The sequence below is a fragment of the Rhinopithecus roxellana genome, chromosome 9 (assembly GCF_007565055.1).
Source record: "Rhinopithecus roxellana isolate Shanxi Qingling chromosome 9, ASM756505v1, whole genome shotgun sequence".
Taxonomy (NCBI): Eukaryota; Metazoa; Chordata; class Mammalia; order Primates; family Cercopithecidae; genus Rhinopithecus; species Rhinopithecus roxellana.
Genome location: NC_044557.1, coordinates 10,529,182 through 10,547,401, shown reverse-complemented (window position 1 = coordinate 10,547,401; position 18,220 = coordinate 10,529,182).

Sequence of the window (18,220 nt, the reverse complement as noted above, 5' to 3'; positions counted from 1 at the left end):
TTTTATCAGAGACTAGGATTGCAACCCCTGCTTTTTCTTGCTTTCCATTTCTTGGTAAATATTCCTCCATCCTTTTATTTTGAGCCTATGTGTGTCTTTGCACATGAGATGGGTCTCCTAAATACAGCACACTGATGCTGACTTGACTCTTTGTACAATTTGCCAGTCTGTGTCTTTTAATTGGGGCATTTAGCCCATTTACATTTAAGGTTAATATTGTTATCTGTGAATTCGATCCTGTCATTATGATGCTAGCTGATTATTTTGCCTATTAGTTGATGCAGTTTCTTCGTAGTATCGATGGTCTTTACAATTTGGTAGTTTTTTGCAGTGGCTGGTACCAGTTGTTCCTTTCCGTGTTTAGTGCTTCCTTTAGGAGTTCTTGTAGGGCAGGCCTGCTGGTGACAAAATCTTTCAGCATTTGTTTGTCTGTAAAGGATTGTGTTCTCCTTAGCTTATGTAACTTAGTTTGGCAGGATATGAAATGCTGGGCTGAAAATTCTTTTCTTTAAGAATGTTGAATATTGGCCCCCACTCTCTTCTAGCTTGTAGGGTTTCTGCTGAGAGATCCGCTGTTAGTCTGATGGGCTTCCCTTTGTGAGTAAGCTGACCTTTCTCTCTGACTACCCTTAACATTTTTTCCCTCATTTCAACTTTGGTGAATCTGACAATTATGTGTCTTGGGGTTGCTCTTCTCAAAGAGTATCTTTGTGGTGTTCTCTGTATTTCCTGATTTGAATGTTGGCCTGTCTTGCTAGGTTGTGGAAGTTCTCCTGGGTAGTATCCAGAAGAGTGTTTTCCAACTTGGTTCCATTCTCCCTGTCATTTTCAGGTACACCAATCAAACGTAGATTTGGTCTTTTCACATAGTACCATATTTCTTGGAGGCTTTGTTCATTCCATTTTATTCTTTTTTCTCTAATCTTGCCTTCATGCTTTATTTCATTATGTTGATCTTCAATCTCTGGTATCCTTTTTTCTGGTTGATTGATTCAGCTATTGATACTTGTGTATGCTTCACGAAGTTCTTGTGCTGTGTTTTTCAGCTCCATCAGGTCATTTATGTTATTCTCTAAACTGGTTATTCTAGTTAGCAATTCATATAATCTTTTTTCAAGGTTCTTAACTTCCTTGCACTGGGTTAGAACATGCTCCTTTAGCTCAGAGGAGTTTGCTATTACCCACCTTCTGAATCCTATTTTTGTTAATTTGTCAAACTTATTCTCTGTCTAGATTTGTTCCCTTACTGACGAGGAGCTGTGATCCTTTGAAGGAGTAGAGGCGTCTGGTTTTTGGAATTTTCAGCGTTTTTGGGCTAGTTTCTCCTTATCTTTGTGGATTTATCTGCTTTTGGTCTTTGATGTTGGTGACCTTTGTATGGGGTCTCTGAGTGGACTTCCTTTTTGTGATATTGATGCTATACCTTTCTGTTTGTTAGTTTTCCTTCTAACAGTCAGACCCTTCTGCTCCAGGTCTGCTGGAGTTTGCTGGAGGTCCACTCCAGACCCTATTTGCCTGGGTATCACCAGTGGAGGCTGCAAAACAGCAAAGATTGTGCTGCCTGTTCCTTCCTCTGGAATTTTCATCCCAGAGGGGCACCCACAAGATGCCAGCCAGAGCTCTTCTGTATGAGGTGTCTGTCATCCCCTACTGGGAGGTGTCTCCCAGTCAGGATACATGGGTGTCAGGGACCCACTTGAGGAGGCAGGCTGACCCTTAGCAGAGCTCAAATATTGTGCTGGGAGAGCCACTGCTCTCTTCAGAGCTGTCAGGCAGGGACATTTAAGTCTGCTGAAGCTGTGCCCATAGCCGCCCCTTCCTCCAGGTGCTCTGTCCCAGGGAGATGTGGGTTTTGTCTGTAAGCCCCTGACTGGGGCTGCTGCCTTTTTTTCAGAGATGCCTTGTCCAGAGAGGAGGAATCTAGAGAGGCAGGCTGGCCAAAGCAGCCTTGCTGAGCTGTGGTGGTCTCTGCACAGTTCATACTTCCTGGTGGTTTGTTTATACCGTGAAGGTAAAACCACCTGCTCAAGCCTCGGCAATGGTGGATGCCCCTCCCCAACCAAACTCCAGCCTACCAGGTCAACCTCAGACTGCTGTGCTGGCAGTGAGAATTTCAAGGCAGTGGATCTTAGCTTGCTGGGCTCCATGGGGATGGGGCTCCCCAAGCTAGACTACTTGGCTCATTGGCTTCAGCCCCCTTTCCAGGGGAGTGAACGGTTCTGTCTCATTGGCATTCCAGGTGCCACTAGGGTATGGAAAAAATAAACTCCTGCAGCTAGCTCAGTGTCTGGCCAAACAGCTGCCCAGTTTTTTGCTTGAAACCCAGGGCCCTGGTGGCGTAGGCACCAGAGGGAATCTCCTGGTCCGCAGGTTGTGAAGACCATGGGAAAAGCTCAGTATCTGGGCTGGAGTGCACCATTCCTCATGACACAGTCCCTCATAGCTTCCCTTGGGTAGGGGAGAGAATTCCCTGACCCCTTGCACTTCCTGTGTGAAGTGATGCCCCAACCTGCTCCAGCTCACCCTCTGTGGGCTTCACCTACTGTCCAACCAGTCCAAATGAAATGAACTGGGTACCTCAGTTGGAAATGCAGAAAGCACCCACCTTCTGTGTCAATCTTGCTGGGAGCTGCAGAATGTTCTACTATAGGAGACTCTTAATGGCTTGAGAAAAGAAAGGAAGCATGGAGATAAAACTACAGCTCTCCAGCTACCATTAAAGAGTATAGTCCACATGACTTTCCTTCACTAGATAATCTCTCTGAGATCAGGTACTGTGAGCTATTTATGACAGAAGTGCATGGGATGTGTGGTGACCCCACAGTGTGCATGTCAGTCACCTGAAGACTGTACATGCTGAAAAATTATAGAGGCACACCCCTTAACATGCTATGTAAGATGATATGGAGCTTGTGACACAACAAGGAATATGTATATTTGGTCTTTGCCCTGTTGTCGACACACAGCTTCTAAAACTCTTGGGATCTCATAAGTGATTAGAATGTCTTTTGAATGCTAATGAGATAACTGGTGGTTGGGTCTCCTAGATAGCTTCAGGATGGGGGCTGGTTGCCAAAGGAACCAACCTTTGGAGAGGAGAAGGGCTGTAGATAGATTCACTCACCAGTGGCCAATGACTTAACCAATCATGTTTACACAATAAAATCACACACACACACAGAAACCCTGTACAAGGTTCAGAGCAATTCTGGGTTGATGAACACATGGAGGTGCTGGGAGGGTGCTGTGCCCAGAGAGAACACAGCGACACTGCACCCCTTTGCCTCCCATACCTGGTCCTATGCTTCTCTTCCATTTGACTGGTTCTCAGTTGTATTTTTCTAAATAATAAATCAGTAATAACAAGTGCACTGTTTCCCTGAGTTCTGTGAGCCATTCTAGCAAATTATTGAACCTGGGGAGGGGGTCATGGGATTGATAGCCAAGATTTTATCCAATTTATAATTGGTTGGTCAGAAATAGGAGAGGCCTGGAACTAGCTATTGGCATCTGAAGCAGGGGCAGTCTTGGGGGATCTTTAACTTGTAGGGGCTGATGGTAACTTCAGATAGACGGTGTCAGAACTGGATTGAATTGTAGGACAACAGCTGGTGTATGGAGAGTAGGTGAATTGATTGGTATAAGAAAAACCCCACACATAGGGTGTGAGAAGTGTGGTGATAAAAAACAGCCATAGCGGTGGAGCGGGAAACTGCACTTTAAGATCTCCCTTTGTGAGCCCCCTGAGAACTCCAGATTTATGGAACAAGCATACAAAATCTATCTGAGTTTGTTTAAATCCTGCCTTGTTTTTTGCTATGTGTCCCTGGACTCATCACTTACATGCCCCATGACTAGAACATGCAGAGAGACTTTGCACAGCTACATAAAATAGAACCAGGTCCTTATTTATTAATGATTTAGGGCTTCCTGTTTTGTCATTCCTTTGGATCTGCAAGCACACTTTTCTCCTGGAAGTTCCTGGATGAATGCTGGAAGCCTGTTTAATTGATAATGTGGCATTGCATGGCCTAGTGCTGAAACTTGGGGCTGCTGAAGACACAGCTGAATGCTCCTAGGTGCCAGCAGAGCCCATGACACTGCTGGCTGCCCCCACTGCACAGGGCATCCAGCCCCCAGCCCACTGCCCACACAGACCCTCCTAGCATGGAGCAGCTCTGCCTGGGGAACAAAATGTGCTCTCTTTCTTTCCTCACCCCAAGCAGTGGGTTACCAAATATTTGATCTTTGCAATTTGATATGTTAGAAATAGTACCTCAGTATAGTTTTCATGTGCATTCATCTTATAGTCAACAAAATTGAGTATTTTTTCATATGTTGAAGAGCCATTTTGTTTCCTTGTCCACGACTGTTGTAAACAAAAAAGTGACTGAGGCAGGTCTCAATTGATTTGAGGTTTATTTAGTCAAGGTTGAGGAGGAGCCCAGGAAAAACACAAACCACAACCAAAGATGGTTTGGGGAACTTCAGTATTTAAAGAGGAAAGAACAAAGATGAAGCAGGAGGGTAATTCTTTTTTTTTTTTTTCTTCTTGAGATGAAGTGTCGCTCTGTCACCTAGGCTGGAGTGCAATGGCACGATATCTACTCTCGACTCACTGCAACCTCTGCCTCCTGGGTTCAAGCAATTCTCCTGCCTCAGCCTCCCGAGTAGCTGGGACTACAGGCGCCCACCACCATGCCTGGCTGATTGTTTGTGTTTTTAATAGAGACGGGGTTTCACCGTGTTAGCCAGGATGGTCTCGATTTACTGACCTCGTGATCTGCCCGTGTTGGCCTCCTAAAGTTCTGGGATTACAGGCATGAGCCACCACCTCTAGCCAGCAATTCTTGAAAAGGAGGGAGGGTAGGCAATGAGGCAGGTGGTTACATTCTTGAGAGGCTCTGATTAGTGCTCAGTGAATCTGCATTTTACAAGTGAAAGGCAGGGGTAGATGAAAAAGTCAGTTATGTGTTCATCTTGAGGGAGGCACACGAATGATTTCTGTTCTTGCCCTTCTCCTGTACCTGAGAAAATAAGCTGGTAATTGGCATTGTCAGGGTGAGATTTAACAGAACTCGGTTTTAGGGCTAATTTGTAGTAGGCCTAGTGCTGAAACCTGGGGATGCTGAAGACTCAGCTGACCCTCTGAATGCTCCCAGGTGCCATCAGGGCTCTTCCCGTGACTGTGCTGGCTGCCCACACTGCCCAGGACATCCAGCCCCCAACCCACTGTCCACCCAGAACCAGCTCTGCCTGGGGAAGGGAAAGTGCTTTCTTCCTTTGCTCACCCCAAACAGTGGGTTATACATCCTAAAAGAGGTAGAGCCCACTAGGGAGGAACGTGACCTTCTTTCCTTGCAGGAATCTGGCTTATGGATGAGGCTATGATACAGGGTTGTGAAATCACAGCTCTCTGCTTGGGAGCAAAAGGAAGGCAGCTTTGCAAGACTCAGTTCCCACCTTTGGCACGATGAGTTTGGAGTCCTGAGAGTCTGCTTTTTTTCACCCTATCTGTTACTTTTGCCTGTTTTTCTGTTGGCTTATTGATCTCTATTGATTTTTAGGAACACTACATGGAGCTGTTTAAAATACAGTTCTTTGTTTGAGAGACAAGCTTAAAATATTTTCCATAGTTTCACATTTCTCATTACAACAATTTTGTGTTTCTCAGGGCTTCTCAATCTTCTTGTGGGGTGTGTGTGTGTGTGTGTGTGTGTGTGTGTGTATGTATGTTTTGCTTTGTTTTTCTCCTTAGAATTGTCTTCTGGATCTGTCTTGTTTCCTGTTTTGCTTTGTTGCAGTTTCTGGAGTTGTGGTCATAAAGAGTTATTTTCTTTTGTGGGTTATCAAGCTCAGGTCTGGTGCTGGAGGTGCTGAATTTCACTGGTTCTGAAAGGCAGAGGAGTCTTTTGCTGCTCAACTTTAGCTTTGTGTTTCTCAGCAATCCTTCAGACTGGGAATGATTTAGCCCACCCATGCTCCTCCCTCCTGATCCTTTGAAGGTCAGGTGGATTTAGCATAATCACACTGGTCAACACCAAACTTCTTCTTGCCAGGGTCCTGGGAGCATGAAACATCGAGCACTTTCTGGGATTTACTAGCATCACACCCTTGTTCTGGGCTCCTTGCTAAGTCTCTCAGCAGAGACTGAGGCCTGCAAGTCAGTAGCCACCTGCCTAGGAGAGGCTGGTAGCTGGTAGCCGGAAGCTGAGATGAAGGGACCCAGAGTCTGGCTCCATACTAAATTAATCGATTAATTAGGCAGAATAACAACTTTATATATTAAATCTTTCTCTCCAAGAACATAGTCTATCTTCCATTTGTTTAAATCTCCACTTTTGTCTGTTGGGGCACATTTAGAGTTTTATCCTATAGTTCTAGCACATCTGTTGTTAGTGTCTAATTATTTTATTTATTCCTGTGTATCCCTAAGCAAGTTGACCCCTAAGTATTTTATTATCTTTGTAGATATTGTAAATGAATTATTTGCTTCTAGTGTATTGTATTATTATTACTTCAACTGTTATTTGTAAAGGACTTTCAGTTGATTTGAGGAGATTTCAAGGTACATTATCAATTTATTTGCAAATAATATGTAAAGTTGAGTAATATTAAATGACAGTAGATATGCTTGTCTTGATTCTGATGTTAATGGGATTGCTTCCAGTTTTTTATTACGCACAATGCTTAATAGGTAGGTATTATCAAATTTTAAATATTCTTAATATTCATGGTTAAGATTTTTAATTAAAATGGATGCTGAATTTTTCAAAAATATTTAACATGAAACTCTACAAATCATTTTTCTTTTTAATTTAATATGAATCTATGATAAATCTTATTCATACATTTAAAAATGGAAATATCTTGATATCTTACAAATAAAGCCTACTTATTCTTGGTATATTATTTTTAAAATATGTTTTAGGATTCTGTTTTTTGTGTTTCATTTGTGATTTTTTTATCTGTAATTTTACGTGTGTGTGTGTTTTCTTATTGGATGTACAGTTTATTATTTTCCTCGTTTCATGAAGAATTTAAAGAATACACTTTTAAATGTTCTGAAACAGTTTCAATAGCATTAGAACCATTAGTTTTCTAAAGATTTTGGTAGCATCTCACTCTGAACCTGTATCTGTTATGATATGGTAATAATATTTTAGGGGGGTGTGTGTGGTAGGGAGAAGGGTTGATTAGAGTACTGACAATCATCTCTTCCAAGTATCTAATCATGCGATTTATATTTTCCTATTATGATTTCTTTCTTTGTGCTGTCCAGAATATATTTTGTGCTGCTAAATATTCCTTTACTTCTATTATTCATCTTATGGGCTTTAAACAATACATTTGGAGCACAATTTTAAAGAAAGAAATTAACATATTTTCATCACATCCAACATTTCCTTCCTCTACTTCTTCAAAATATTGATTTGGGACATTTATATTTACCTGATAGTCTCTAATCGTTACATTTGTTTTAGTCTGGTGTATTCAATTAATTCGATTCAGGGCTTTTTTTTCCATTTGTAGGTGGACTGATATTCATGCTATGGTCTTTCAAGATGAATGTAGGATGACAATATTATTTATCTCTTTTTAATGTTATCAATATTTTGTCTCTTGCTTTCACACTTGAATGAGAATTCAGATGGGTATAAAAAGAGGGGAATCTTGTCTTCTTTCTCAAACACTTTGCTCAGCTCTGCTCATATTCCACTGAATGCTTCTGTGGAGGCTATTTTTTCACTTGTGAGCATCTTAATGTTTTTGCCTTTTTGCCCCAAAATCTCTTTCTTATTTTTATTATTTTCTTATATTTTGATAAAATATAATTTTATTTATTATTTCTTTAATGTCCAGAAACATTACTACAATATGTCTTGTTGTAGAATTCTTGGTGTAACTTTTCCTGGAATCGAATATTTTCTTTAAATCTGTAGATTCATGTCTGTTTATTTCTTGAGAGTTTTATTGATTTATTAACTTTTGATAACTTTGTTAAGTTATATTTACATTGGACTTACTTTGAATGAGGATGTGGGGGATTCAATTATGCATGTTTCGAGTCTGATCTGCTCCTCTTCTTTCTATTTATTTTTCTGTATTTAGTTATTTATTTCTGTTCTATTTGGTTCACTTTAATCATCTTTATCTTCTTTGTTTTTTGCTGTGTTTATACTCGTGTTCACAGTTTTCAATTTTGTCTTAATTTCTATGATCCATTTTTGCTTCCAATTTTTCCCCTTTTATGCTTCTAGTTTTTCTGCCAACTCTTATTTCATCATCTGTAGTTTTGCAATTTCTTTTCTGACTTTTTGCCTCTTGTCTTTTTGATATCATTTTTTATAAAAGGGAATTATTTCAGGTTTAAAAAAATTCATTGCAAAAAGCCGGTCAAATTCTTGTCTGCTTCAATCACCATATTAAGCTTTTTTTCTTTTTTTTTTTCTTTCATTCTTATGTTCCAGATCCTTTTCTCTTTTCCTCTTTTCTTTATCCTCAAAAATTTTATAGGTCTTCTGGTGGCCTTTTCTTGAGAATTCATATTTGAATAAGTCATGCTCAAAAGGGAGAAAACAGCCTCCACAGCAGCATGAAACAGAACATGAGAAGAGAGCAGAGCAAAGTGCTTGAGAAAGGAGACAAGGTTCCCAGACTATAAACCCATTTAAACTTTCATTCAAATATGAAAGCAAACACTGTAGAAACCATAAAATCATGGGCAAGCTAATCACAGAATAGATGTAAAAGCTGGAGGTCAGACACTTGTTCTAAGCTAGCATAAATTTTCTTATGATGCAAGTATAAATGTTCTCTTTTAATCTTTCTCTACTTCTGCATAGCCAATGAAGATAAACAGCCACGTAGTGTCCAGAGTGAACATCTCTCTCCTTCTCTCACTTCAGGCCCAACAGGTAGATGTTTCCTGCAAATACAACTCGACTATGGGATTTTTCATGCAGCTGAATCTTTCTCTGCTTCTTGGAGCCGTAAGTATGTCAAAAGAATATCCTATTCTCGTTTTTGCATCCAAGAGACTTTAGGTTCTCACCTGGCATATACCCCTCTTCTAGGGTGTCAACATTGCCAGTTTGTTCTGGGACACAACACACTTGTGCTATCGTGACATCTTGTCATACTTCTAAACCATCTTCACACTTTTTGCAGTATTTTTCAGGGATTCAAACATTTTCTAGTTTTTCAAAGAAAGTTTCTTCTTTCAGTTTTGCTTTTCTAGTTGTTTTCAAGGGAATAACACAACTCATGAGCATGTCTTAAGCAACATTGGAGTATATAATTAATTCTTTGGTACTATCAAATTTTAAAATCTATGTGTAGAAAATAAGGATAAATTTCATTCCTATAAAAGACAGGGAAACTTATAATTAAGTTCCACAGGGGACGGCTAATTAAAATGTTATTTTGACACTAGCTCTTTCAGATTCTGTCACCGGTCTCTCCTCTCAGCAAAAGGTACGTTTTTAAGTAAGTTCACTTTTCTCAATGGCCTCATTAAGTGAGCTGACTTCTGGACACAAAGATAAGCCCAAATATTTGGTTGTGACATTCTGTGTCCTGACACCAATAAATTTAACCTAAATTCTCAGAGATGTTGCCAAGGTAATTTCCGATTACCTTCCTTATGAGAATAGTTGATGGCTCCCGGGAAAATGAGATGATTCTGAAATATGAATCTTTTTATTGATATACTGAAACTTTATCAGTGGGAAAATGCATTCAGGGACTTTTAAATACAACTACTAATAAGTCTAATCTTTGTTTTGACGTTCGATGGGAGGTTGATGAAAAAACAATGGATGTGGGATAAGGATATCCAACTAAAGTTGTACTGAATGTTAAGAAGGACAACCTCTCCACCACAAAATGTTATACTCTTATTTAAGAGGCAATAAACATTGCTTATTACATCTTGCTCTAAAAGTTAACTACTACCTTTAACCAGAGTGGAAATAATTCTTGACCTTCTTGGCCATTAACCTTTGATACTTAAACCTTATTATAATATACACAACTTGATAAACAATTTTATAAGTCACTTATTTTCAAGCAAAAGGGGCACTGTTGAAAGAAAAGTTATCTAGTTCATAAATTATGTAGATAAAATGCAAATAGACATAGTATGCTCTCATCAGTTGACTTACTACTGAACACTCTGACATCTGAAAAATAAATGGCTAGAAAATGTACAGGTAGGCTGTATAGAAAGAGCAAATTGGTAAAGGTTTGTGCCTTGGCACTCCATCTAAGTGCTTCTTTATTGAACCATGGCCCTCCTACAGGTAAGGGGTGTTATGCTATTAAGCTGGTATTTACAGAGTCCATCAGAACATTGTTTTTTTAATAGGTAGTTTCATCATTTATTTGCTTGTTTTTTGGTTTTTGCTTTGTCTGAATATATTTAAGCCAGGTGAAATGCAAATTTGGCTAATTAATAAGCTTCTTTGGTCCAAATAGCTGAGTAGTAACTTCAGATCTCAACCATTTCAATGTAGTCAATAAATCTTTCCTTTTTGGGCAAAAAGTAGCATAAATCTGTATCTATCTCTATCTCTGTATCTGTATGTTTAGGATCTTGAAGGGCCAATTTGACTGGATTTGTAAGTTGAGATAATACTCATAAGTTCTCAGTATTCAGGCCCTTAATCTGTATTTAAGTTTCTATTGTATGGTTTGTTCCTGAAGAAGTTTTGGGTCATGGTATGCTGGCTTCACTCCACTGCTGTTGTGTTCTTCACATGTGTTTTGGACCTTGTACATTTTCTCACTCTGTATTTAGATAACAAATTCTAGGAATTAAGGTAGGTGTTGAGCAAATTCCTTTACTATTTCTTTCATTCTTTCATTCAACAAATCCTTCTTTAAAGCTGGGCCTTGCGGTAGGACCTGGTGATCCATCAGGAAGCCAGAATGGAGAAGGGCCTGTTTTTTTTTGTCATTCTGCTGTGAAGCGTTTACTGCGGGGTGTCTGATCATTTTGGTCCTTAAGGGAATGAAGGTAATGAGGCAAATTTTATGATATATCCAGGAATCACTCCCATTCTCCTGATTTTTGACGGAGTTCTTTTGAAGATGTTCTGACTTACAAAGTTGCTGTTGCTCAGAATTAAATACCTTTTAAGATAAAACCTGTGATGCATCCCACCCATTTTTTGCTCCTAGGAAACACCCAAGGAGGATATCTAACAGTTTAGCCAAATGTTTCTCTGGAAGTATATTCTGGAATAAAAAATAAACACAGCGTTTTTTTCATAGAAGGAAGAAGAGGGAAAAATATAATTTCTAGAAAGTGGATTGAAGTGGAGATAAAAATTATCAAGAAAAGTGGCTTTTTAAAAAATCAAAGTAAGAAAAAGCAGATTTTAGATCATCTGAATGGTTAAATGGGTAAAGTATCCTGTTTTGGAATATATGACATATTAATCTTTAGGTAGTTATAATTTAACTTACTTGCTTTTTATTAACTTGTTTGTTTAATTGAAATAGTAGGATGACATGGTAAAAATTTCAAACACTGTACAAACATCTATGTCAACATGCTTGTCTCCCTCCCACATCAGACCACCAACTTCTCAGGCTCCCTCCTCAGATGTGAACAATGTCTTCAGCTTTTTGTATTTATTTTTGAAGACACTCTGGGTATATACATGTCCAGATCCACCTTTTTACATTCATTTGGGAGAATACGAATACATACTAATCTTCACCTTGCTTTTTCCTCTTGGCAATTTCTTGGAGATCATGTCATGTAACGTAAAGATACAGACTGATCAAATTTTTATAGCTTTTTTTTTCTTCAAATACAATGTCAACTAATATTTGCTTCCTACTCTAGCTAAAAGGAAGGTCTGTAGTGAACTAAGTTTCCCTGAGCCCTACCAATGGCCTGTTCACTCAGCAGGGGAGGGGACAGGGTCTTCTTGTCTTATGGCTGAGCAACTAAGGAACCACCAGGTGACAGAGTTGTTGGGACTTTTCATTACTATCTTCAGAGAGCCACCATGGGTCTGGGTGACATCCAATCAAAACTTTCTTTTCCTTGTTTAGAAGACAAAGAGGCAATTGTTTTTTCTAACATATGTATTGAGACGACACTATCAAAAAGAGGAAGCAGATAGAATTTCTCAACAGAGCAAGAAATTAGCAAATGTTTCTCATTCTTTAGTAGCACAGAAGTACAGAATAATTTTTGAAAGTGACGCAGAGACCTCTTTGTACAGCCAATGGTAATAATCTGTTAGTCTCCATACTCCCAAAAGAAGAGAGAACCCTTCTGATGGTGCCTAGACTTTCAGACTCCTTTTGAGGAATTCCCAAGAGCCTTTGAGAGCAAAGTTAAATTGCTGGATCCAAGTGTATTTGGAATTTAGTTTTGAAGGATACTTATAAATTTCTCTCCTAAAACACTGTAGTGATTTACATTCCATCTAAAAATACATGTAAGTTTTTGTTTCTCTGCTGTGGGGCTCAGAGTGTATATTTTGAAAGTGTTTTCATTTCATTCAGCTTTATTGAGGTATAAATGAAATACAAAAGCCTGTACATGTTTAATGTATGCAGTTAGTTGAGTTTGGACATCTATATTCACCTGTGACACCATTACTACAATTAAAGTAATGAATACATCCACCACCTCTAAAAGTTTTCTTTTTTAAACTTTATCATTTTTTTGGTGTGTGTGTGTGGTAAGAACACTCAATATGAGATCTTCCTTTTTAACCAACGTTTTAGTGCACTGAATGGTACTGTTAACCATAGGCACTATGCTGTAAAGCAAATCTCTGCAACTTATTCACCTCATGATTTTTTTCTTCATCATTTGCAAGTTCTATGTATTAAAAAATATAACAGTAACTTTATTATTTACTTTTTAATGATATAGATGCAGTTTTAATATGGAAAGATGACTGTGATATAAGTAAACATACTTTTTAATGTCTGCCATTATCTGGTTTTATGTCGTTTAAAATTTTCTTTTGACAAAAATTATATATATATATATACAAATATATACACATATATTTATTGTGTACAACATGTTGTGAAATATGTATACACTATGGAATGGCTAAATTGAACTAATTAACATATGCATTATATCACATATTTGTCATCTTTTTGTGGTGCGAGCATTCAAAATCTATGCAGTTTTCAAGAATGCAATACTGTGTTTATAACTGGAACTTTATACACTTTGAACAGCAGCTCCCCATTTCCCTCTCCCTAATCTTAGTGACCACCATACTATTTTCTGCTATAGGTTTGACTACTGCAGGTCTCTCACAAAAGGGGAAATCATACAGTATTTGTTCTTCTCTGACTGACTTATTTCACTTAGCATAATGTCTTACAGGTCTGTTTATTTTTTATTTTTTAGATTTTTTACTTTTGATTATTAAGATACATAATAGCTGTACATATTCAGATCTATTGGCATTGCTGCAAATGGTGGTATTTATTTCTTTTCTAAGGCTGAGTAATATTTCATTGTGTGTATGTATCACACTTTATCCATTCATCTGTTAATAGATATTTGGATTATTTCCATATCTTGGCTATTGTGAATAATAATGCATGAGCATTTATGCCAATCTTATAGTTAAATTGATAACAGTGTTGTTTAATTTGTCTTTCCTAAATGGCCTCTTCAAATGCTTTTGGGCCATTTGTATTTATTTTTTGTCTAAACTGTTGTCTACTTTTTAAATTGAATTACTGATTTTTTTCTTCATCATTTGTAAGTTCTATGTATTAAAAAATATGTCTTCAGATATATTGCAAACTTTTTTTCTTTTTTTCTTTTTGAGACAGAATCTTGCCCTGTTGGCCAGGCTAGAGTGCAGTGACACAATCATGACTCACTGGAGCCTCAATCTCTCAGGCTCAATTAATCTTCCCACCTCAGTTTCCTGAGTGGGTGGGATTATAGGCATGTGCCACCACATCCTGCTAAATTTTTTTTTGTAGGGAAGGGTCTTGCTATGTTGCCCAGGCTGGTCTTGAACTCCTGGGTTCAAGCAATCCTCCTGTCTTGTCCTCCCAAAGTGCTAAGATTACAGGCATGAGCCATTTTGCCCAGCTTGCAAACAGTTTTTCTGTTTATTGTTTTACTTTTTATGCTAAAATTTCTGTACTCAAAATTATCAATTGCTTTATATATGGTTTCTGAATTTTATATTTGGCATAGAAGGGTCTTCCTGTCTCCAAGTTCATGAAAATAATTTTCTCTCATTATCTCACAGGCTTTTTCAGTTTTTCATATTTCTTTAATTTAAATCATTGATTGATTTGGAATTGATTTTGGTGGATTTTTCCTTTAGCATTATTTATCGAATGATCCATTCCCCACCCCTTATATTAAGCATCCCGTTTACTATACCCTAAATTCCCGCATGGTTTTTAGTACATTTCTAGCCTCTGTATTTATTCCATTGATGGATTTATTAATATGTAAGAATCAGAATGATTTGCGTGTTAGACAGAATAATGTTCTCAGTCTCCAAAACCTGTGAATATGTTAGCTGCACATAGAGAGATGATTCGCGTAAGGGTTCTGACACAAGGAGAATGCCCTGGAGGACCCAGGTGAGCCCGATGTCATCAAGGGCAGGAGAGTTAGCATCAGGGAAGGAGATGAGGAAGCAATGGGCAGAGAGGAGGGAGCGGAAGGAGCCTCACTGCTGGTTTTGGGATGGAGGAAGGGCCGGGAGCCGAGGAATGCAGACAGCCTCTGGAAGCTAGAAGAGGAAGAAATGGATTCTCCCATGAGCCTTTAGAAGGAGCCAGTGCTGCTGACCCATGTTGGGCTTCTGACCTCCAGAGCTGTAAGAGAATAAACTTGTGTTGTTTAAAGCCACTTAGTTTTTGGTAATTTGTTACAGCAGCCATAGGAAATATATTTTACTCTAACTTGAAAATAAAAAGTTGTTATACTTGTTGGCCTTTTCCCCCTTGCAGCACTTCTATTTCAAGATTTTCCTACCTCTTTTTATATGTCTGTTTTTCCAAATAAACTTTCCACATAGCTTGTTCTTTCTGTTTCAAAACTATTCTATCACCATTTTTATTGCCATTACATTAAATATTTCAATTCGATTAGGAAGAATTGATGTTTTTTACAAAATCACATGTCAAAGTCTTAACCAACTTTTGGATAGGTTAGTCAGTGACAGGTCATTCAGGACTTGGAACTTATCAGGGAAAATAATCAGGCACCCACATTGTCCTAAGGTGAAAACTGATCCCTTGACAAAGCAGAGGCAGAGTCACCATGGAAAGGATTCAGACAGGATTGGTGGGTTGGAGCCTCGGGCAAGCATGTCCCATGGCGTAGATAAAGTAGAGCCAGCTATGAAAAGGAAACCCAGTTCAGGCCTGATCCCACTTTCCTCCATGGGACCCCTTCACTAAGGCACAGGGAAGATCCAGACCATGGGGCCCTCTGCACCTTTATTAAGGAGAATCCTCAAAGAATATTAGCAAACCTGACTTTAACAGGAATACCATTAGCGCTCTTTGTGAACAGTTTATTTAAAATAGGGTTGCATGATTTTAGTGTATTAAAATGGTATATTTTACTTAAAACATGTTTTGACCACTGAATCGAAGTGTATAATAAATATACAAGCCAAAAGCAGTGGTTGCTGGAGGTAAGGTGCTGTGTCCTTCACTGCAACTGTCTTTCTTACATTGCAATGTTTAAAAGACTGAAGAGAGAGCTTTGGAAGAACAAGAAAATAGAGGGCAAGTAAAAAAGTACTCATGTGAAATGTGTGTTTAGTCATTGAGAAAGCACGAATTAGATATCAGGTGTTAAACATGCATAATCCAGATTTGTTCTTTTTGCTTCATGTTGCTTCAGCTGTGCAGGGCCTTTTTTGTTTCCATATGAATTTTAGGATTTTTTTTCTAGTTCTATGAGGAATGATGATGGTACTTTGATGGGGATTGCTTTTGGCAGTATGGTCATTTTTACAATATTGATTCTTTCTATCCATGAGCATGAGATGTGTTTTCATTTGTTCATGTCATCTATGATTCCTTTCAGCAGTGTTTTGTAGTTTTCCTCGTAGAGACCTTACACCTCCTTGGTTAAGTGTATTCCCAGGTATTTTACTTTATTTTATTTTATTTTATTTTACTTTATTATTTTGCAGCTGTCGTAAAAGGAATTAAGTTCTTGATTTGATTCTCGGCTTGGTGGTTTTTGGTATATAGCCATTATTCTAAATCTCCATAAATGAGTCATTATACCTCAGTGAGGCCCATGAATTTTGTCATAAAGTCTTTAATAACATTGTTTATATAGTTAGGAGCCTACCAAAAATATTTGCTCGGAAACTTGCAACCCTAGGAGCAGTGTTGTATATGATCATGAGAGAGTTACTTAACTAGAAATTCCTCAATTTTCTTATCTTCAGAATGGACTGAAAAATAATGCCATGATAGGTTGATTAAAAAAAAAAAATTGCTGAAATCTCCACTCTTTGCTGTATCCATACCTTTTGCCATGTGAATTTGAAACTTCTTCTGTCAAGAGGTGAAGTCTTTGCCTACCTTCCCACGCCTCTTTGAGCTCCTTGAATATAAGCTAGACTTACGACTTGCATTGGCCAATGTGATGTGAAGGATGAGAGCGTGTCAGTTCTGAGACTAGGCTTCAAGAAGCCTTGTACGCTTTGCTTTCTCAGTTGGACCCCTACCAATATTTTGAAGCAAGTCCATGATAGCCTGCTGGAACATGAGAGACCATTGACTATAGTAAAATACTCGTCTCCTAGCTGAGCCACCAGCTAACATCAGATACAGAGTAAACGTACCCAAGATAAACCAAGCCTGGGCCAGGTCAGAGACTCATCCAGCCAACTACAGACTTAGAGAAACAATAAATATTTATTTTTTAAGCCACTGCATTTGGCAGGTTTTTTTTTGTTTTTGTTTTTTGTTTTGAGACGGAGTCTTGCTCTGTCACCCAGGCTGGAGTGCAGCAGCACGATCTTAGCTCACTGCAACTTCCACTTCCAGGATTCAAGTATTCTCCTGCCTCAGCCTCCCAAGTCGCTGAGACTACAGGTTCATGCCACCATGCCTGGCTAATTCTTTGTATTTTTGGTAGAGACGGGGTTTCACCATGTTGGCCAGGCTGGTGGATTTAGTAGATTGAATCTCTGACCTCAAGTGATCTGCCCACCTCAGCCTCACAAAGTGCTAAGATTACAGGCATGAGTCACTGTGCCGGGCCTTCATTTGGCAGTTTAAGCCACTGCGTTATTACACAGCATTAGTTAACTGATACAAGAGGTTGTGAATATTAGACTAAGTGAATTAAATTAAATGAATTGAATGAATTAAAGCACATAAGGTACTTAGAATGATGCTTCCTACAGAATAAATGCATTTTCCTTATTGTCATTCTTATTACTATCAACAGTTATTTCAACAACTCTCTAACTTGCCAAGATCTATGAGAACAGGGATTTCAGCAGAATTTTTCACATATCTGTGACTTTGTATGTGGGAGCTCACTGTGCTTGGGCCAGGGCAGCAGATGTTTGCCATAAAGTTTTATGAATAACCTAACTTTCTCAGTTTTTTCATGCCAGCCATGCCACTTGGTTTGGGTTACTATAACTTCTCTGTCTGGTGTGCGGAGATTGAGTATCAAGGCAGGAATAGTTTAGTAGTTTGTGAACACAGGTCCTGTCAGCATTTTGTGCTGAAGGCTGAATTGTATTACATAGAGAAACCACAGCACTTTAAAACTGTGTTACCTTTTTGTGTTACATAACATAGGGGTTTTAGGAGTTGATATCTCTGAATTTGATAGAATTCAGTCATTCTACAAAATGATCAAAACTTGGGCCACATGGGAATATCACTCCTCTTATGTAAAACTGAGCTGATACCCACAAGAGTATAATAAATTAAAAACTGGAGGTGAAGGTGAGGGGAGGGTATACGTTCATGCTCAGATTAAAGCTTTCTGGACCCTGGAGGTTCTAGAATGCTAGATAGAATGAAGAGGCTCTACACACTGAAACCTCAAAAGGCCTATGAAACTCCTGGGCTTTAAACCAATATAGTTTATTTTGTGTTAAACATCATTTGTATTGCCTGAGAATACAATTGTTTTTAAATGGGTGTATTGAAAATATTATCCTACATAAAAGTTTCTTTTAAGTAGGGCACAGTAGTTAGA